This window comes from Aythya fuligula, chromosome Z (genome assembly GCF_009819795.1).
Source record: "Aythya fuligula isolate bAytFul2 chromosome Z, bAytFul2.pri, whole genome shotgun sequence".
In the NCBI taxonomy this organism is placed as follows: domain Eukaryota; kingdom Metazoa; phylum Chordata; class Aves; order Anseriformes; family Anatidae; genus Aythya; species Aythya fuligula.
In genome coordinates, this window is record NC_045593.1 from 51,766,702 (window position 1) to 51,789,893 (window position 23,192).

Here is a 23,192-nt window from a genome sequence, read left to right on the forward strand (position 1 = left end):
GCGCAGGCTGCGGTGGCGGCGGCACCCCCGGCAGCACCCCCCCACCCCACGAGCAGCGCCGGGCTCGGCGCCGCGATCCAAAATGGCCGGCGCCCGCCCAGCCCCGCGCCCCCGACCCTCCGCCGGCGCCCACGTGGCCGGCCCGCAGCCAATGGCGCGCCGAGGCGGGCCGCGCGCCCGCCGCGATTCAAAACCCGCCGCCGGCTGCAACTGTCAGGCACCGCCCCGCCCCCTCCCTCCCCACCCCTCCTGAGGGGACCTGCCCGGCCCCGCCGCCCTTTGTTGCCTCCCCCCCGGTTCCTCCAAGCGTTGCGGCAGCCGCAATGTAATAAAATGTAATTATGCGCAGCCGGCTCCAGCCAGGTTTCGGTGGCGGCGTGTGGATGCGCCTGATCTGGTGCCAGCCCGGCTCCCCCGGGCGCGCGTCGTGTCCCCGGCTGCCGGCTCGTTCCCTCGGTGCCACAGGGTGCAGGCGGCGGGGACTGCTGAAAGTCCGCTTTATGGCCTCAAAGCAGCAGCATCCCTCCACGAGCACGGCTCACTAGGCTGTGCCTCCGTAAATCAGTCCACACCAGGGCCACTCGGCGAATGCTTCAAAGGGGCGCTTCGAAACCCCGTGGCTCTTCTCACACAAACTCCTGTAGGAAGGGTTTGTCAGCAGGAAAACACTAAGATTTTCTCCTCACCTCATTTATGACGGTTCTTCCTATAAGGAGGCACAGGCAGAGGCTAAAAACCTGGTAGTTTTCCACAGGACATGAGGTTGACCCCATCTGAAGCTGGGGACTGCATGTCCATTCACAGACATTCATTCCCAGCTCAGTTTGCCTTAGCAAAATCATTTTTGCAAATTTCAGCTATTAAGAGGCATCCCCTCAAGGAAAAAAATATATATATACATATATAAATATATATATATATATATTCCAGTCAGAGGGGCTTATATGAGTACAGGTAATTTAGCCACAGCAGGGAGTCCCTGTTTTTTCCTACATGGTGCCTTTGTTGTTGACACAGATTGTTCTCTCTTCCTTTTTGCTTCTGCCTTTTAATGCAACCTTTTCTTTCCCAGCCCTTTGGAAAACAGCAAAGCCAGTTAGGAAGAGTGAAAACAGCTGGTAAAAGAAAAAAAAAAAAAAAGAGGAATTTCGTCTCTATAGCACCTGCTGCAACATAAAATTGTCAGTAAAGTAGGATTACAACCCAAGGTAGTTTTACACTGCAGCTGGCACTAGAGTGAAAGGATCTGTATTCACAGGCAGTACACGAGACATGTAAAATTTGGGATACTTTACTGGTGTACAAGCTGAGCCCTCTGCAGGTGTTTAGCGTTGGTTTTGGTTATGTCTGCTTCACAGATTTAACACAGCGCTGGGTGTTAAATCACTGAGCTTTCATTCTGTTTTAGAGATGTATATTACAACTCTCCCCATATTTGATTTGCAGTTATTGTGCTTGAAGTGAAGCATATTGCTTTTACCAAAGGAGTTATGGGAAGTTTTTCATTTTATCTCCCAGATTAAAAAGACATATTTAAACATTTAAAGCTCCCTGTCGTTTGCTTACACCTGAGATTTCTTCCTGGTATTTATGTGATTGAATTCATCTTGTTCCACTAGGCTGAGACAGAAAATACAAACAGAAAAGCGTGTAAATCATGCCTCGGCTGATGTCAGACACTTTGCTTGTGAAACTGAATATCGATATTGTTCTTGCTCCTTTGCTCTTGGCAGCTTGGGCCTGATAGAAACCACATATGTGGTACGCTTCCTTTGTGTGGAGAAGCCGGTAAGTGCCATTATTAAATCAGCCAGAGGGGTCACTGCTCAGAGGCACAAGACAGCCACAGAGGACTGAGCATTGACGCTGCCATCCCTACAGACTGCTGCCCAAGGGAATCGGGAGTGTCTTCTCTACCTCAAAGCAAAGCAAAACAAAGGAACGTGTTGTTTACCCTTGTGGCTTACAACTTGACTCAAAACGATTTCAGCTTATTAAAACTCTGATATGCTTTGCAGCTCTTAGAACTGATCTCTGAACAAGAACTTCGACACAGCTTTGAAATACCACCACTGTCACAATCTGATACATTTACAGCCAGCATAAATCGTATATATCAGTCATCTGTATATCTTACAGACACAGCAGACTACACAGCATTGAGACTTCCCTCCCTTAAACAAGGAAAATATTTCATTGAGATAATATAGCATTTGTTCCTTTCATTTTAAAAGTCTCAGCTTTCCAACACGCACCATTTAACAGCAAAGTTTTAATTTCTAAACTTTTTACATAAAAGTAATTTACGTAAGCTATTAAACTATTAAAAAAAAAAAAAACTATTAAAAGTAATTTACTTAAACTATTTGTGATGTTTCTCAAATGCCAGGGTGAAGTGTATAGCTAATTGAACAAGTGCACAAGTGCCTCCCCAGTTAGATGGTAGGGTGGACCGTAAGATCTTGGAGAAAAGGAGCCTGGAGAAAAGGAGGCTCAGGGGTGACCTTATCGCTCTCTACAGGTACCTTAAAGGAGGCTGTAGCGAGGTGGGGGTTGGTCTGTTCTCCCACATGCCTGGTGACAGGACGAGGGGGAATGGGCTTAAGTTGCGCCAGGGGAGTTTTAGGTTGGATGTTAGGAAGAACTTCTTTACTGAAAGGGTTGTGAGGCATTGGAACAGGCTACCCAGGGAAGTGGTGGAGTCACCATCCCTGGAAGTCTTCAAAAGACGTTTAGATGTAGAGCTTAGGGATATGGTTTAGTGGGGACTGCTAGCATTAGGTAGAGGTTGGACTCGATGATCTTGAGGTCTCTTCCAACCTAGAAATTCTGTGATTCTGTGACAGATTGTGTACATAACCCTCTGTCACGGTAACCCATATTTTGATGGGGTATCCCTTATTACTATTATCTGGTCATGCCTTTTTCAAATTGCTAATCGACCGAGGCCTTCTCCAAGGCCTACAATTACTAGAAACAAAAGTAACGGTTGAGTTTTCCCTGTCATTATTTTTAAACTTTAGGTTTCCAAATAATTATCAATACAAATAATAAGATATATGTACTACTAGAACAAAAACCCCTTGGGAGCACTTCGATTTGCTATAGGCCAGTCCTTTCTCTCACTCGCAAGCCACACTCATTAGTTACCTGTGAAAATAAAAGGTTAGTTTACAATTGTAAGCTTTTATCCTGCTCAGAGTCCACTATGAGATTTTTCTCTTTGATTTCAACTTCCAACAAGTCTTCTGTAGGAACAGCTTCCCAGGTACTAGGGTCGATGGATGCCTTCACTCGAGTATAGTGAGTCCAACCTTTTTCTGCAGTTCTTACGGCTGTTTCAGTGGTCAGTAATTGTCCTTCCCATTCAGGCCGGAGTTGATTCTTTCCAGGTCTGAATCAGGACCCAATTTCCTGGGTGATGGTGGTGAATGGGGAATTCCAAAGGTGGGGTTTGAGCCAACAGCCCATGGGTGCTGAGAGATGACAAAGAAGAGGACAGCCCCTCTTACCCTTAAGAAAACTCTCTTGTTTTGAATTGTGGTATCTCATCCCTTCTGCCCAGATAGGGCAATCTGACCAGCATCTCATATGGTGAAATTCTTATATCCTTTCTTGGTGCTGTTTGAACCTATAGGAATAAGCATTTTACCTAAGGAAGTTGGGTTCCTAACACTAAATTAGTTAATTGCTTCTTTAATGTCTGGTTCATTCACTCCATCTTCCCAAAAGAGGAGGGGTGCCAGGGGGTGTGAAAATCCCACTCAGTCTCTAAGGCCTGCTTTAACCCTTGCAGTAAAGCTTACACCCAGACAGTCACGTGGTCACTTAGGACAAACAAGTAATTCAGTAAAGTCTACCCGTATACTTTGAAAAAGTAGGATCCCTGGCTCCTGTCCCCCTCTAGGTGGGTTACGGATGACCTTTTTATTTACCTTTTGACATATGGTACATCCCCTGCATATTTGCTTTACTAAAGTGTATATTCCTACACAGACACACTTTCTTAGCACAACGTCACACATTGCTTGCACCTCCCAATGACTCTTGATGTAAAACAATTAATATTTGCCTCACTGGTGCTTTATTCAGCATTTCTCTCCCATCAGGGAGTATCCATTTTCCTTCAGACTTCGTGGCTCCTGATTCCTTAAAAAAAAAAAAAAATCTTTCTCTTAAAACTTTTTGGTTCTTTCTTAGTTTTCAACAATTCCCTGAATCCTCTCTGGATTTATTCTTTGGTTTTCCTCAGACATTAAATGCCTTAAATACTTGACTTCGTTTTCTACATATTGTAGTTTATTTTTCAATACTCCCAAGCTCTGCTCTCCCAGAAAGTTGAATAGCATGTTGGTAGCTTCCTTCACAACTCTTTTCTCCTGTCCTGACAATAAAAAATCATCCACATATTTGTAACAGTAACACCTCCTTGGGAGGTTTCAATTGCTCCAAAATCTGTTCTAGAACTTGCCCAAATAAATTGGTGTACCTGTAAACCCAAGGTAAAACTGTCCACCTGTATTGTTGCTTCCACCCCCATTTCAGGGTCTTTCCAGTCAGAGGTGAATATATGTTTGCTCTCAGGGCCTGAGAGCACTCCATTAATAACACTGTTATTCCAGTCTAACAATTTACTGTTTGAATGCCCAATTTCATCATCAAATCCCTTCCCAACAAGTTAGTCCCTGCCTTGGGTACATATAATAATAGCCCAGTGATCGTTTTATCCCCTAGTCTCAGCTTGGTATCCCCCAAAAGTGGCACTGTTATCCCAGCCCCTTCTACCCCCATCACTTTTGAGGGTTTCATTGGTTAATTTAATCCCTGATACTTTACAGGCCAGTAATGACCTAGCTGCCCCAGTGTGTTGGGTTTGATGGCAAGGTTTTTTGGGGGGGAAGAGAGAGAAGCTGCAGTGGCAGCCCCCACAAGAAAAATCCAGAAGCCTCCCCATGGCAGATAAGAGACAATCTCATCTGGCCCCAAAGGGGCCCACCCCTGCCCAGAGCCAAGCCATGAGCAACACAGTCCGTGCCTCTGTGAGAGCACATCCATGAAAACAACCAAACAAACATAAACCTGCTGCTCAACAGCAGCTGGGAGAGCGAGGAATGAGAAACCTTCCCGCAGACACCAAGGTCAGTGCAGGAGGGGGAGGAGGCGCTCCAGGTGCCAGAGCCGAAGCCCCCCTGCAGCCTGTGGAGAGGCCCCTGGTGGAGCAGGCTGTCTCCCCCCACCCCCGCCTTTCTCGATACTTGGGCAACTGACCAAACACTACAGCAAATATACCAAAACTTCTAGACTGTTACTTAGATAATGCCTACATCCTCTTTCCCTGCTCATTCAACTTGGAACAGCTCTGTCAGACACTACATACCACACCTTTAACACCTTCAGTAACCCTTTTTAAGGGTAACTCACCTATGAGTTTACCAGATTCGCTGGTGTACTGCCAAGCACTTCACCGTGCAAGGGCTTACTGTACACCAAATTTCCTGAGACTCTTCCTTTCTCTCCCTTATCTCATGCTTCGTCCGTCTCCAGCCGTGCCCTAGCAGAGCTACGGAACTACGGATCAGTAAAACTCCACACTCACAAAAGTACGTCTCAATCACACATTGCACAGTCTCACCCGACCCCCAAGGCAATACTTAATATTTCTTACTTTGGTCTGTGCACAGAGTGACCGGATCAATTCTTAAAACCCGGAGTGCCTACCTTCTTCCTTTTCCCCACTACTTCACGGATCCTGTCTCTGTCATCAGTCTCGGGCCCTGTGTCAGCTCTCTGCAGAACCACCACCGTCGATGCACAGGACCACTGAAATCAGCGGGGCATGCCTTCCTGCTGCTGCGGCGTTGGGGCTCCCCAGCAGGTGACTGGATCTTGGACGAGCCCCCAAATTGTGAGAAACACGCCATAGCCAGTAACTTAGACTCAGACGAGGGTCTCAGTGAAGTAGTAAATTATTCACGATTGCAATGGCGGGCACTCCACAAGCAGGAGAGTGCCCCTACTAGTTCCAAAACACAGTTTATATACCTTTTGATGACAGGACCCTCCCCTGTTTCCCCACCGAGTGGGTAATCCAGGTTCACAATCTATCTGATGCTTCACAAACAATGCATGGCCTTCAGTTGCCAGCCTGTTAAATTTCAGATTTCTTTTGACGTTTTTACTGCTTGAAGTGGTAATGTTTCTTCACTTGTCTGACTTGACTTAACACCGTGATTTTCGCCTAACTGCTCTAAGGAGTCTGTTTGTCTGTATTTTACAAGGTCGCCTGCTAAGCTTTCTTATCACTGCAAGCGTATCTCAATACCACATTCCTTTCCCCTAAACAATATAACTCTGCAAAAACAACGTTTCTATTCCCATACCACTCAGGGAATGTCTGCTACAGAAGAGTCCATCTGAGTAAATGCTGCAGTCTGTGCTTTGAAGAAGCCAGCAAAACCAACAAAAACCAACAACAAGTTACAGAAAAAATAGTTACAGTCCTGCTAGATGTAGCAGGGATCTAGAAGGGCTGTTCCTGTCAGCTACAGTCAGTATCAAGTAAGTGAAACTTTGCTAAGCATTTTCACAACCTTGGAACACAAAATAAACATGTGCTTGTATGCACAGCATATCAGGACCTGATCCCAAGAGCAATTAACTTTACAGTAAAGAGCTAAAAAGACTGTCTTTCAGCAGATTCCTTTTTTTTTTTTTTTTTTTTTTTTTTCCCGTGTTATCATTTATGCATCATAAATATTACTGTATTTAATTCTGGCAAGTCAATGAAAACGTCAATTCCTTTGGTTATATAGTGCTGACTAAAGACCACTACTGGGGACACAGACACTCTGAAACAGAATCTTGCTTTATTTTCACTTTGCAGCGTTGGGGGGGTGGGAGGGAAGAGGAAGTGACAAGCAGGGAATAGGTATGTCTACAGATGTTTAGAAAGACAGCAAAATCTGGAGACTAGTCACATCAGCAGATAGGATAATAGTAATACTCTTCCCTGTTTTTTTTTGGCTTTGATAATGCAAAAGTGATGCCAGTCAGATAACTGTAAGGTCTACATGGTCCGTGTGTTTCTAATTACTACTTTGTATTGTAATAACTCATGTATGACTACATTACTTTTAATAAGTTTCCTCATGTATAACTCAAAGCCTAAGAAGTACTTTTAAATTATTAATTTTAAATTGTACCTCATAAGGATTCAAACAGATCAAACAGAGCTATCAATATTTCCTGCATATACACAAAACGCAAAAAATAAATAAAATAAAATAAAATAAAATAAAATAAAATAAAATAAAATAAAATAAAATAAAATAAAATAAAATAAAATAAAATAAAATAAAATAAAATAAAATAAAATAAAATAAAATAAAATAAAGATTCTGGGAATCTTTCAGTTACTGTTTAAGGTAAAAATATGTATTTTTTCATTTCTGCTGAAGCCATCACATTGAAAGTTTTTTGAAGACTATTTTGTGTTCTGTGGGATATATATCCTCCAGGAGAAGTTGAAATAGCATGAATAGAGGTATTTGGGATGCGGCCTTGCTGCATCTGCAAGCTTGTGGCACACTAAGATTGATGAAGGCAGGGGAGGAGAAGGGAATGTAGCCTGAAGCAGCAGCGCAGGAAAGACCGAAGCAGAAAGAATGTTGCAAGAGTTGTAGCGCTCCTCAGTATCCATTACTGACACCACCACTGTTCATTTTTCTTTACTCAAGCAGATCCTAGAGTTTTCGAGGCAGAGAAAATCACCCTGTGATGCATGTTTAGAGGAAGGGATGCACGGTGGTGATTGATTTTGACTTAGATCATGTCCAGGGAATATTCTATACCTGCCGCCCCCCTCTGCATAGAAGTCTCCGTAGGAGAGATGTAGTGATATTACTGTTAGTCTGTGCTGAAGTCACTTCCCACAGTGATTGCAAAACCCCAAAGCAGAGAGAAAGAAACTACAGGTGGTAAAAGAGAAGCAGGAACTGAAGATATGTAGCTCCACGTGAGCTATGAGCTGAGAGCTTATTAGGGACAATTTAAAAAGTTCTGTGCAAAACTAGAAACATCCTATTTCCACACAGGCAAACAGCTATAAAACAGATTACAGAGAATCTCCTTGCTTAATAATATGCCAGTTAGTACAGGAGACTTATGCTTATACTGAATTAATGGTCTTCAGGAAGAACTTTTTGCTGAAAAATTACAGAGGTATTAACCATTCTGATACATGAGAGCACTTTGCTGTAGCTGGTGACAGAACAACTCCAATTCACTAAGTAAGGACAATGGCTAAGAGAACACATTAATTGTTGCCAACTTCTGTGACTTTGTCATCAGTTTTATAAAGCTATTTATTTTTGTTTCAAAGACTAATTATGAATTCCACTGAATAATCACAACTCAAAGTTTCAGTTAAAATATTGTTGTCTTTTTAGTGGTCAAGAAAAAAAAAGTGTGAGTTAGTGCAAAATTAAACATCTTAATTAAACAAAATTAAACACTTGCTTTGACTTTAAATTAGTACCTGAGAGGTGACAGTAGGCATAGTGAGCTTCCTGGTTTCTGTGCATTAATGTGGACTCTCATGTGGTTTATCTGTTCCACATCTCCAAGCAAGTTTAGTACTGAATTTCAGAAAACTGTACATGTATTCTAGTAGCCTGTTGCTCACTCACATATGCTGCTCTCTCACCAGTCAGAGCTCATTTATTCAAGAGAATAAACACCTGGAAAAGCCATGGGAGAAATATCCAACTCTATTTAATACCATGAATCACAGTGCTCACCAGACTGGCTCCTCTCTGTACTGACAGAGCATCAAAAAAAAAAAAACAAAACAAAACAAACAAACAAACAAAAAAAACCACCAGTGCTAGGTCACGGAAAAACCACAATAAAACCCAAACACTGTAACTCATGCACGTTGATGATGGGATGGAACAAGAAGGGCAGCTCAGACTGATGCACAGCATTAAGATTTCTTTGCTTCCATCAGAAACAGCTCCAGGCTCCACAACAGTAGTTAGGATAGTTACTGGGTTAGAGTGCTTTTAGAGAGCTTCAGTGAAAATGCTGAAATCCCACAATATGGACTGCTCCTAAAGTAGTTGCTGTGCGTGACAATGCACAACATATAATAAACCTGCAGCAAATTTCAGGTGCTGACATGTCTTTATATTTAGTTTTATACCAATAGCTTCTTTTATGTGGCTGGGAAGATAAGGAGTGTCAGTGTTTGTTCTAAGGGTGTTGCAGCCTCCATACAGGCATTGGAAATACCAGTTTTCACTTTATACATTTGAAGATTTAGAAGCATGTGAAAGCCTTATGCATTTTAAAAATAAAGTACAAGACAATATTTATCATTTTAAAGTTGTCTAGGTTGTAGAGTTCTTCTTTAATAATGTTATTCATAAAGAAGTCTTACAGGAACTGTACTATATTTCAGAGTTAGGAACTCTACCTCCAGATGTCAAGGGATTCTGATATGTAGCACGAGCACAAGGAAGATACTGTAAATGGTAGAACAATTTCATAGCAAATTAAGATTAGTCTGCTTCCTATGCATTTTGCATTTTTCAAAAAGGGAAAAAAAATAACAAACAAGTAACAACCCCATAACACCCTGATATTCCCTCAAAGTAAAACCAAACAGTAAATTCCTTCTTCCCCAGGACTCAAATCTGCTCCAGCTGAAGTCAGTACATTCAATAGCAGCAGGATCCAGCCAGCCAAAGGGATAACAAAGGGGTCACACTGGTACATCACAACATTATCCCCATTTTTTTTAGTATTTTCTTTATTAGTGTCTGTATGGTTAGTGTGTTGATACAATCTCAATTTAATTACTCTTTAATTACTCCTAGCTGGACCACAATAGTGTTATAGTTAAAATATGGAAAAAATCACCATCTGTGTTTTTTTGTCTTACAAGGCTTGAAGAACGTAGGTTTGATGAGTCAGTGGTTTTGAACAACCATTAAGACATTGCATTAATCGTAAATCCAATAAAATTAAATTATAGGACAGCACATCATAATACTAAAGCTGTATGATACTTGGATAATCACGTTTAAAATCCTCAAGAAAACATAATTTTCAATACTTCATCTTAAGTCCTGTATTTCTAGCCTACATGGAAGTACAGGGAAGTGCTACATGTTCCAGATCTCATATTGAGGGAGGTAAATACAGCACACTGAGACACATAAACTCATATCCAACAACAGCAACAGTACGCTTCTGTCCATTATGACTTCCTGCACTGGTACAATTGCAGTTGGCAGAATCCAGAGTAACCCTCATTTCTTAGCTGTATAATACTCTTTGATAGAACAATCTCTCTGATGGAAATGCTTCCTATGTTTTTTATGACTTTTTGCTTCTGAAAAGAAAATTCAGAAAAGGGAGGCTTGCTCCAGACTCCTCAAGTTGATAATAATAACCTGTTCCATTTTTAAGTGTTGCTTTACCTGTGTCTGTGGAATCATTTCCACTTTCTTGGATGAGGAAAACAGTGGATTTAGGATGAAAATAATGTTGATGACACACTGATGTTTTAGTTATTTCGGAGCAGTACTTACTCAGAGCCAAGGATTTTTCAGCATCTCACACTGCCCCGCCAGCAAGGAGGCTGGGAGTACACAAGGAGCCAAGAGGCGACACCAGCAGGACAGCTGGCCCAAGCTGTGACCAGAGGAATATTCCATACCCTGTGGCACCATGGTATTGTGCATCATTTTTTTGATGCAAGTTCTTGCACTTCTTTTTAAAAAATAAAAATAAAAATTTAAATTCAGTTGTCTCCCTTATCCCACTGCTGGAGAGTAAACTAACAACTGTTTAGTTCCCAGCAGCTGCCTGCTGGACTAAACCACAACAGAGAGCAAAAGAAAAGATTCACCAAAACACCAGTAGGAAGTTGCAACATGTTTTTGTCTACTAAGTTTTCATTTCTGGAGCTCTGTGAATAGCATGCTGTAATTACAAGTGAGTATAGAATGTTTTCAGCTCTCCAAATTAAATAGAAAAGATGCTTTAAGGCACAATGGTGTATGACCTCTACATTTTCTTTCACTGTTGCCATATTTCATTCTGGCATTCTTCTTCCTACTTCCTGAAAGCAATGCAGACACAAACATTCCTATATTTTACTATTTTATTATTCATTATTCTTTAGAAGTCAAATGCTGATTCTACTAAGCAGGTTCTACCGGTTGGTACTTGAAGTACTGTTTAATTTCACACTACTCATAGTTGTAATTAATAGGTAGAGCTATATTCTGATAAAAACCTCAAACTGCATGCAGATTCTAACCCTGTGGATAAAGGCCAGCAGAAAGAGCGATGCAGAAGACTTTATCTTGCTGCATGTAGAAATTTGAATGGTGAAGACAACGTGTGTACGTGAGCAGAGGACTTGGAATGCAGAAATTCTGTCACCGAAACACCAATGCCAAACTCAGCAGTTCAGAAAACCCCTTAATTCTCACAGAGCTGTGGTTTCTACATGGCATGTTAGTTGTGTACCTCACTGGAGCACTAAGCCATTCGCAGTGGATTTTATTATCTGTATGGAAGCAGAGGTAAGACGCAATCTTCCCAGAAGCATGGGAGCAGAGCCCACTTAGGCCCTGCCACTCTGAAATCATTACCATGACCCAGTGCATTCTTGGTAGAGATTTCAGCAGTCATTGCTCCCCTGTGTACGTTCACCACTACATGCACACAAAGAGTCATACTGTAAAAAATGTCTTGCAATAAATAGCCGCTGTTACATATGAGGGCATATCTATGTTTATTGGATGAGAAAGTTGATATTGAGGTGTACATAGGTGATACAGCTTTCTGGTCAAGAATTCACTATGAAATTAACTAATATTTCATGCACTAGAAGGATGTAAAAGTATATTTTTAATTAGGTGCAGAAATTAAAAGCATGTTCTTACCTTTTAAATTCTCAGCAATGTCATTACAGACATTCTTTTTTTGTGTGTGCTAGAAGAAAGTAAGAAGGTACAAGGAGTCTCTTACCAGCCCTTTCTTCCTGATGAGACTTCCTAGAAAACCACACACTTTTTTCTTTGTACTGATATGTACAGGGCAAACTATTCATTAAGAAGGACCCATACTAGGATGCAGAGTTTTATTGTGCATATCCTCTGTACTTCAAGAAAAGTGACTTGACCCTGTCATTTTTATTAATAACTGACTTCCATGGAACAACAGATGAATGACATTCATAAAATAAAATAACAGTTATTGATGTTTTCCCTTCATAGAATCACAGAATCATTAAGGCTGGAAAAGACCTCCAAGATCATCTGGTCCAACCACCAGTGTCAACCACTAAACCATATCCCCAAGCACCACGTCCAACCTGTCCTTAAACACCCCCAGGGATGGTGATGCCACCACCTCCCTGGGCAACCCGTCCCAGCGCCTGACTGCTCTTCTGAAATGTTTCCTCATTTCCAACCTGAACTTCCCCTGGCGCAACTCGAGGCCATTCCCTCCAGTCCTGTCACTAGTTACCTGTGAGAAGAGGCCGACCACCAGTTCATTGACATTTACACTAAATGATGCAAGAATGTCTGAAGTAAACTGCAGAAAATTAAGTATTTGGCTTCAGTGACTGAAATAATGTATTGCTTTTGCCTCTTGTGTGCAGGAAGCAAGTTCTATTAAAGTTAGCTCATTAACCCAGCATGAATGAGGGGTAAGACTAATTAAGATGAAGCAAACCACAAATTAACAACACAAATCTGACCTGTCTATGTGCACATATGCCCCTCTCTTGGGGACTACATCCTACCACACTGCCGAGCTCTCAGACAGCCCCAGCAGCTCGCTAACTCACAGCTGTGCTGGCTGAAGCCAAAGGTCAGATCCAAAGCTGCAAGCACTGAGGTTTATGCAGCTGTGCCTAAGGGCTGTAGGCCAGGAGTTGTTAGCAATAAAGAGGAGTAGATGAGCATGATTGTCAATCACTCTCTACCTCTTCTGGATCAACCTGACATCACCATCTCAGGGGTGGTAATACCTGGGATGGGATGGGATGGGATGGGAATGCATCACCATGCAGTGCTGCTTCCAGGTGTGCTAGGACGGCCTCCCAGTACCCAGCGTGTCCCAGGAAGAGCTGCTGCCTCTTGAAAGTTCTGGTTTCTCCTGAAGATCATCGTGCTTTGAGTGGGATTTCCAAGGTTATGGGCCTCCATTTTGTTCCCAGAAGAAGCCATCTACCACTCCCATTAGTTGCTGAATTAACAAAGGACTGACCAAGTATAGCACTTTTTGTTCTTTATAGGATTTCTTTTTTCATTTTATAACTACCAACTGCTTTCAAGGAATGCTATTTCAAAAAAAAAAAAAAAAAAAAAAAAAGTATGCTTATACATTCGTGTTCCTTTACTTTACTTCTTATCAAATGAGAGACTGAACTTACGAATATCATGATCTATGTGTGAGACGTACATGGAGAGTTTCAGTCTTAGTGATCCCAAATGTGTAGGCACCGTTTGAACTAATTTCCCCAAATTAGTTTCATTTTTGCATGTACAGGCGTCTCTGAGTCATATTCAAAAGCTGTTCACCTAACACTACAAAGCTCCCTGCTTACCCATTAGAAATTGCATTTAGAATTACATTACATTTAGAAATTTCTCTTACTTGTTCTTAGACAAGTAAGAAGTGTTTTTAAGTCATGGCATCCTAAGTTTCAGGTACTCTTCATTTTCTTGGGCAATAGTTTTATTTGAATCAGTGTAAATTTTTTTTACATTCATCTGCTGCCTGGCACATGAAGAATTTTTGGAATCCTAAAGCTTAGCTCCTCACGGTTTAAGAGATTTTTGTATTAATTCCAAATGGCCAAAGGGCCAAATTCCATCCAGAGATAAATGGCTGCTCATCCACACCGACTTTAATGGAATCTGCTCTGCTCAGCAGAGGACAAGATTCGATAAAAGGTTCTTACCTGATTCTGCACTCATTTGCAGAAGTAAACACTGCATACTTCTCTTGAAGCATTATTGAAACAGAAAAGAGAATTAAACATTGCAAAGAGCTGAAGAGTAATACTTCATAATACTTCAAATAATACTACAAAATACTTCATAAGTATTGAGTTAACATTCTCTTACTGATAAAAAATATTTTAGAGTTAGAAAGAAATCTTGAATGAATAAAAGTTGTGATGTGTTGTAATAGCCTGTGAATGGGAAAGTAAACAGCTTTTTATAACAATGACAAAAAAAAAAAACAAAAAACAAAACAAAACAAAACAAAAAAAAAACACAAAACAAACAAACAAAAAACACTTTGCTTCCAATTGGTTCTTATAAAGTAGTATAATGCCAGTAAGGTAGTTGCTAAGATACTGATATGCTGCCTGCAAAATAAAACTCTGGTGCATTTCTGGAACTACATTTGCAAACTCTGAGAACCCCTTTCTCTTCCAACTTTCTTGAAGGTTCAAATAGTTGCTCATCTGGTTCAAAAAGTTCAAAGACATCTGAGTAATTCTTTCAGGCATTGAGCCAATAATTGCTTCAACATCTTGAAGAGATTATCTAGTTCTGAAAATATGCATAGAACTAGAAAATGGTTAACCCACAAGATAACCTCTCCACAGATCTGGGCTAGAGTCCTAAAAACAAAATACATTGCTTTCTACCCTGTTCTTCTTTTCAGAATCTAGCTTTCTTTTTGTGACTTTCATTTCTACTAAATATGCTGTTGCAAAACATGACCTCTTCTTCTGTATGATAACATCTAATAATATTATGGAAGAGAAATATAGTGCATAGAAACAACCAGGAGGAAATAAAGAAGTCTTTTTTAAAAATTATTTTTAATTTTGGGTGTAGAACAAAATTCATGTTTCACTTTGAATCAACTGTCAAGCCTCAGAATACCCTAAATACAAGATAACTTAAAAATAGAATCAATTCTTAGCTCTTTAAAAAAAATATTTATTTACTTTTAATTTTTTGTCTTGAAAGCACCTCCTTCATTCCTTATGACAGAAAACTTGGTATTCTTCCACCTCCCCTGGTAACTCTTGTGTAACTAACTGGCTAAGCACAATTGTTGAAAAAATTCACAAACCATCAAAAATTTACTGTAAAAAAAAAAAGGGGGGGGGGGTTGTCAATGTAAAGGAAGCATTCATAAGCATGGTACATAGACTTAACTGAGGTCCTTTACAAAAAGAAAAAGGAAAAATCCTGAGCCATTATTAGGTAGGAACATGACCTGCAATCCAACTGTACCTTTAAAAGCAATGAACACAGACTGTCATTTTAATCTTTAGTCAGAAGAATTCCATCCAGCGTTGTGATGTTTTGTACTGTTCTTCTGTCTTCAAAACTCTCTGACTTTTAAGCCACCATAGTATACCACACAGTTTAAGAAACTATGCCTGCTTTCTAAGACACAAAATTTTGTTGCAGAGTTACATGCTGGAGCGAATAAAAAAAAGAAAGAAAAAAGTGCTAGATCATGTCAATCCAAAGCAGCACACGCCTTCCTTCTCTACATTACATGTTCTTTTTTTTTTAATGCAGCATCACATAGTATAGTAACTTGGACTGATTATTAGTAAATAACAGGGTAATTAAAGGTAACAAAGAGCGTACACAAGTAGTTGTTTGTAATGCCAAGGTAAAGAAGAGGAGTCAGAGAAGGAGAACATGGTCTAGATAAGTGCCTTTACTTTCTGTCTAGTGATATTCCAACTAGTGTCCGAATATATCCCCTGTGTGTCCTTTTCTGCTCGTATACATGTATACGAATAAAGTGTTGGTCCTAAATCCTTTCCATTATCATACTGTGAAGCACATGGTTTGGTTGAATAACACTAATAAAAGCCCTCATTACATAGAAGAGGATACAATTTTAGTGAATATCATTGTTTTAGAATTAAATTAGAAAGGAAGAAACTAAAATACTTCTGCGTGTAGCAAGAACAATCAAATGCTAGACATACATAGACATACATGTACGTAGACATTTTTTTTAACTTACATTGTCAAAACAGAGCCCTACAGCCATACATGTGTATTGGGTTTACCTGGCAAGGGTTTGGTAGCTGGGGAGCTGCAGGGGTGGTCTCTGTGAGCAGAGCCCAGCAGCTGCCCCACATCAGAGCAGAGCCAGCTCCAGCTGCTCCAAAAGGGACCTGCTGCTGGCCAGAGCAGGGAGTGACTCTGGGTGGGCCTCTGGGGGAGCAGATTGAAGGAAGGGGAAAAAAAACTGCTGTGCAATAGCAGCTGGGAGAGAGGATTGTGAAAGTGTGAGAGAAGCAGCCCTGCAGCCGCCAGGTGAGTGCCACAGGAGGGCAGGAGGTGCTGCAGGCAGGCAGCAGCAGTTCCCCTGCGGGCTGTGCAGGGAGAGGCCCCTGGTGGAGCAGGCTGTCCCCCTGCAGCCCATGGGTCCCACATGGAGCAGATCTCCACGCTGCAGCCCCCCCATGGGTGGAGGAGCCCCCGGTGGAGCAGGTGGATGTGGCCTGGAGGAGGCTGCAGCCCATGGAGAGCCCCCGCAGGAGCAGGCCCCAGCCCGTGGAGAGAAGCCCCCGCAGGAGCAGGGGGTCTGGGGGGAGCTGCCCCCACCCGTGGGGGACCCGTGCTGGAGCAGTTTGCTCCTGGGGGATGGATGGATGGACACCGTGGGACGGAGCCGTGTGGGAGCAGTGCTTGAAGAGCTGCTGCCTGTGGGCAGCCCCCGCAGGCTCAGCTCGGGCAGGACGGCATCCTGTGGGAGATGGAGCATTAGGGACTGACTGCAGCCCCATTCCCCCACACCACTCAGGAGGAGGTGGAAGAGGGTGGATAGGCAGGTGTTTTTAGTTTTTGTTGTGACTACTTTGTCCTGTTAGTAGCAGACAATATTAATCTCCCCTCGTTGAGCCTGTTTTTCCCTTGATGGTAATTGTTGGTGATCTCCCTGCCCTTATCTCAAACCTTGAGCCCTTTCTATTGTATTTCCCTCCCCCCTTCCTTTGAGTCGTGGTTAGCTGGCCAGGGGTATGAAACCACAAGATGATAAAACGTCTTTTAAAGAACTGTCTTGGAAGAACAAATTAACATGGATACGTTATTTTTTTTTTTAATTATTATTTTTTAAATAAATAGAATTACTGTTGGTCTCTGACATATGCATACAACCCACATGAACTTATCCCCGTGGCCAGCACTTTTTGAGAAAACGCTCTTCGTGCCTTTGGCTTTGCTAGGAAATGTTGGGGCAAGTGCGACACTTAGAGGAGGAAAGAGATCACACACATTTTGTTAATTTTTTTTTTTATATATATATTTGGCTTTTTTTTTTTTTTTCATTTTCCACTTGGTGCTGAGTCCAAGGCATGGTGAGTGCTCTTGTTTGGTCTTCAGTGAGCCCCCAGTGCAACTTTAAAACAGGACTTACTGAGTTTGGCTCTGGGTCCTGCTGTAAATACCTCCTTAGAAGGTTTTAGACAATAGAATGTTGTTTCCTCAATTTCTCTTCCTCTGGGGAAGCTTAGCCACAGACCAGATGCAGATTTCCTCCTAGATGCTTCACAGTCTTGATTCAGTATGTTTTCCGGCACCTGGGGAGAATTTCCTTCCATGAAGCAACTGCTCACTTTGGTCTCTCGTCCAGTTCTTCAGCCTGAAAGCTCCAGAGTTGCTGAAACAAACTCCTTCCTGTATGTATTTCCACTTAAAAAAATCAAATAGGAAAAAAAAAAAAAAAAGTTTCTTCCAGGCTTCCTGAATGACCTCTCTCAGCCTTCAAGCACTGCAGCTCAGCTCCTCGTCCTGTGACCCTTAACATTTTTCTTTTTGACCATTAAGCATGAGTAAACTCATTCCCCAGTGAGGCTGAGTATCACCTCTGTCAAGGTCCACCTCTTCTTTTGAAACATTCTACAGTAAACAGTGTAGAAATGACTGCTTTGACACATTTAAAGATGTCCCAGGGTCTGTTTTCTGTAGCTGAAGTCTGATCACCTTGGGAGACAACTGGAGCGAACATGTAGTTGGGCCTGTGTTGGAAAGAGGGATGATGGACAGTTGCAGAGCTGCATGAATAGCACACTTGTGGAGACAGACATAAATGTGAAGCAATGCAGGAACAGCTGGGCAACTGGAACAGTAACAAACAAGTGAAATTTTCTTACATGTTGCTCTTGAACATCCCTCTCACCCCTGGTACGTACACAGCACTGAACATCTTTTCTCAGGCCCGCTGTACCTGCTCCCTTGTAAACTGTGGTTTGCAGACTCTGGATAGGTTAAAGGCTTTTGAAAGGGGTTCATTATATCAGCCTGCATGTTGTTCTCAAAAGGTTAATAATATTGCATGTTGAACTGTCAACATACAACCACATTCTCTTGAACTGAAAGGTCAAGACACACAAATCTACTTTTAGTTATTTTAAGTGTTTCTGAAGCAGCTGCTATCATTTCTGAGTACCTGGCAGCATTGAAATTACATGTAATTATGTCTTTAGGGAAGAATCTTCTGCTATTGCCCCTTTAAACTAATTTCCTTGTAAAAAGAAATTATTTAAAATCTTTTTATTCCTCAAGTAATTCTGCAGAGACCATTTGGCAGTATTACTAGACTCAGTTCACAGCCAGGAGGTTCAAGTTTCCCCAGAGAGATTTGGAAACTCCAGAAAGGAAGCAGTATTTTTCTTTCCCCCCTTTTTCAAAGGCTAGTTTGAGGAGCCTGTTGATGTCACTCAGAAATATCTTGGACAATGATCTTGTAGAAATCAGCAGTGTCATACACCACTTACATGAACATCCTCTTTCATATCTGCTATGATCTCATCTGTGTAACTCCTCACATAATTGCTAACGTGAACTCACACTTAGCATTACTCCAAAGCTTGTTTCATATACATGGTCCTCTATTCTCTATGGGATTGCCTTCCACAGTAAACTGCAGTGGGGACATGCCTCCCTCCAACCTGTGAAATACTCTGCTGAAGATTGATTTGCTTGCAGACTGGTGGGAAAAAAAAAAAATAGACAAAACCATAGCAGGGAGGGAGGGAGGGAGGGAGGGAGGCAGGGAGGCAGGAAAATATTTTGCAGAGGCCAGGCAAACTGGTGTATCACCTATCCAGTACATGCTTTTATACCTATCTACAGGAAACCCACTGGGGTGTTAACACTGCCAAACAGCTGCTGAGCACAGAAAATCATTTAGAGCTGGGGCAGACTGCCATGGCAGGGAGAGCAGTGCAAGAAAAAATCCTCTGTTCAGCTACTTCACTATCAAGGGTAGGGAAACCTAAGGCCCTTCTCTTCTAGCTTGCTTGGCACCTGCTTCTTTCCACGTATTCTGAAAAGCACCAAGAAGATTACAGTTTTACAGCCATGGTGGTGCTCAGGTATTCATCTGCTCTGTGCTCTTTGGGCTAAACCAGGAAAATACAACCCTGTGTAAATTGAAGGATGCTATGTCCTCAATTTGTAACCCACAGAGGAAAGAGACTGAGATATTAAACTGGAGTAATAGTTACTATCAAACAATTCCTGTGGAAATTTCATAAGCACGCTTGGTATTCTCTTATTCCCAGTTACATGTGTTTTGACAAGGGGCTATAATAATTAATCCTTTAAAAAAAATGAAAAAGGAGTATGACACTGCTACTCTCCTTCCATGTGCACACATTCTGATTTCTGAAAACACCAAAACAGAGCACTGGATAATCAGTAATTCATTAAAAAACAAAATCAAACAAAACACCACCACTACAAAAACAAACAAAAATGAACAAACTGATCAGGTAGAAGGTTCAATTTGCCCACATGGTTTATGTTAAAAACAATAAATTATTGAAGCATCAGTCTTGTGAAAGGTACTGTAGATATTCTTACACAGAAACTAATCTTTAATACCTTTCTTTGGGTAAAATCTGGATAATGTAAGAAATGAATCAGTTTTCAGAAAAATAGAAAGCTCAGAGGAATAGCATTGAAAAGTAAAATCAAGTAAGAAGAGAACAAGAGAATGTTACATTTTTTTTGAGAGCAGAGAAACAGACTCACCTACAATCAACAGCGATGATAAATTAGCTCATTTTTATTACATTCTGTGGAAAAGAAGCTTGTATCAATCACAGATTTTTATCCACTGTAACAAATACTGTAGGGAGAAATAACAAAGTACAAAATATACACTATATATGTTCCTAAAGAAATACAAATGCAACTTTTTTAGATTTGAGACCATTTAAGGAAAAAAACAAAAAACCAAAAAACACTATTTTGTGATTACCATTTCAATGCACACAAAACTACATTGACAGTAAGTGTAGAAAATCTTCAAAGCCCTTCTGTTCATTTCCATGGCAATTTTGTATTTCTATTACTAAGTACCAACAGCCTTCAAGGCAGCTTCTGTCCATTGGATTTAATGAAGTCTGTTACAAAACAGAATATGAAGAGAGACTTAATTAGAATAATGTACATTTTTGTGGTGAGTAAGCGAAGATGAAGTTTCAGTTTATAATATTTTAAATGACAACAATTAAGTATGTAAACAACCATCACAGTAAACAAACTTAATTGTACCACATAAAGCAAATGCTAAACATATCCCAGATATTAAAAATACTTTCTGGAAAATTTAAAAAATACTCAACACCTCACAGAATTATGTTTTTTCTTACGATTTCCCACTTACTATGCTACAGCATTAAAAAGCCTTTTTAAGGTGTACATTTCCACCATGAGGAATTGGTGAATCAAAATACAAAATTAAATGGTATTTCTTCTTAAACGTATCTTGTTTGGACTGATAGTATCATAGGGAATGCATTTGGATGGCTGCAGCCTATTACCATCATGTGTGGAGTTCATTTATTTTATGCCTTCATTTACTTTGTCTTATTCTTCACTTAGATCTGCAGCACTTATCTTCCCTGGTGGCTCTTGAGATACTTTCATCTCCTATTTGTTTGCAGGCTGCCAGTGACTGTAGATCAGAAATTCTTCCTTCAGACAATCTTATTCTACTGTACTATGCTTGAGAGCATTTCGTACCCACTACATGTGTCAACCCACTTGATGAGTTAGAAACAAACCCAGCAACTAAAGCAATACGAGTTGGACAATTTCCAGAGGCTGATGTGACACCTGCTGTAGGTGACCCTACTTGAGCAGAAGGGTTGGTCTACATGATCTCCAGAGCTCCCTTCCAATCTCAACCATTCTGTGATGCTGCAGAACCGTATTTTTCTGTGTATCTTCCAAAAAGTATTTTTATCTATATTTGAGTTAGGCAGAGAAATAAGAATACTGCCAAAACAAGAAAGAATTTAAGACAGGTCTGAAAAATATCTTGAGGACAAGAAAAAAAAAAAAGAATAGGCTCACTTTCAGATGATGTGGGAGGAATAGGAGAAAGCCACAAGGACTTTAAAAGAAGGAAACAGCACACAGCACAGGAGTAGGCTGCCACCTATCTATCTCCTGTCCATCTACATGGACATTTGATTTTCCACCAAAATCTTGAGTCCAAAATGCTTTGGTTTCTCCTTTACTAAGGACAGCAAGTCAACTTTAAGGCACATTTTTGACTTTTCTCTGTATAACCCATGCAGCAATTTGATTAATTTTGTACATAATTTAAACCTTACAGGCTATACTATTCCATAGATAAATGGAAGAAGAAAGGGTTTTCTCCTGCATGCAAGAGAAGTAACAGTTGTCCAGTATCTGGAAAAATGAGACTACATGGAGGTACCAGCAGTTAATACTTGCTAATATTTCCTGATCATTATTTTTTTCCTTGGAGGCTTTTTCTTTCTTCATGCCCAAGTGTTTCCTGGTGCTCCCTCCAGACAGACCTTCCAGAGCCTCTTTGTATACTCCACCAATTTCTGCATGCTGAAAGAAATTCAAGTGGATAAAAGTTGTCAGTGGAAAACTCAGTCAATGGTAACTTAATAACATCTGTAAAACAGGAGCTGTGAATAGCTATGTTATTATTTAGAAGACAAAACCAAACAACAACAACAGAAAAACAACCACCAAACTTGTAGAACAAATGAAAAACTTAGGAGGCAAATTAAAAAGTTCAGTTTCTTGAAAAACTAAGAATGCCTTTCAAAGCTAAAGAAGAGCTGTTTTAAAGAAGAATGCTGGTATGCTGAATCACAAAAAAAAACAAAACATCAAAATTAGGAATATATCTAAAGAGAAAATGTTTCAAGGTATTTTACTGTTCATTTACTGGTATTTTTTAAAGCAAAACAAAACAAGAATAATCTTCCATTTAAGACACAAATTTTGATGTTAAAGGTAGCATCTTGAATACCTAGCTTTTGTGTTATGACTTCAGGTATGTATTTCTCATTTTCATTGGTTATCAGCATTTACGTCTAGGTGTGATTCTAGAAATGGTTTTGGCTTGGCAATATTAAGTCTATCACAGCTGAGTCTTCCCTCCTCCTTGTACAGCTCTGAAAAAGTGTAATCCACCAGTATTGCAGATAAGGAAGTGAGAAAGCTTCAAAATATCCTTTTTAAATATTGGGAAGCTTTGTTCTGAAAACGTTTTCTAAGGCCTGGTGAGCCACATGTGAAACAGGATGCAGCGGATGCAAAATACCAAGAGGCCATAGTCTCCACAGAGGTTGCCAGTGGATTATACATCTGCCAGCTGAGAACTCCGATGCATTAAATTTAAGGCTCAGTATTCCCCCAAACAGTGAAATACCACAGTAATGTAGAAATAAATTTGTATCTCTGAACTACTGCTGACTTAGGAACTACAAATAGCAGTGAGGCAACAAGTAAGCTCTTATTTTCTGGGCTACAATTCTCCTCTATACATTGAAATTATCTGAGTTCTAAAGAAGTGCCTCTGGCATACTTCTCTGTGTCAAAACAGCAGGAGCACAGGATGGCATAAATTAAGGAGATAAGTAAGGAGGGCTGTCATAGCCAAGCTTTCTAACAGATTTAAACAAACTTCTGAAAAACTCATTAGTTTCCTAATCACCCAGTCAATATCTTCATATCTTGTTTTGTTCTGAAACAGTATGAGAAATTCTTCTCCAAAACAGTGATTGTCATAATTAATGCAGTCTTCTCCTTTTTCTTCACCTTTTCCAACACCAATAATACCTCTTTGTTGCTGTTTTCCCCCTCCTCTCCCTCTTTGGCTCCTAA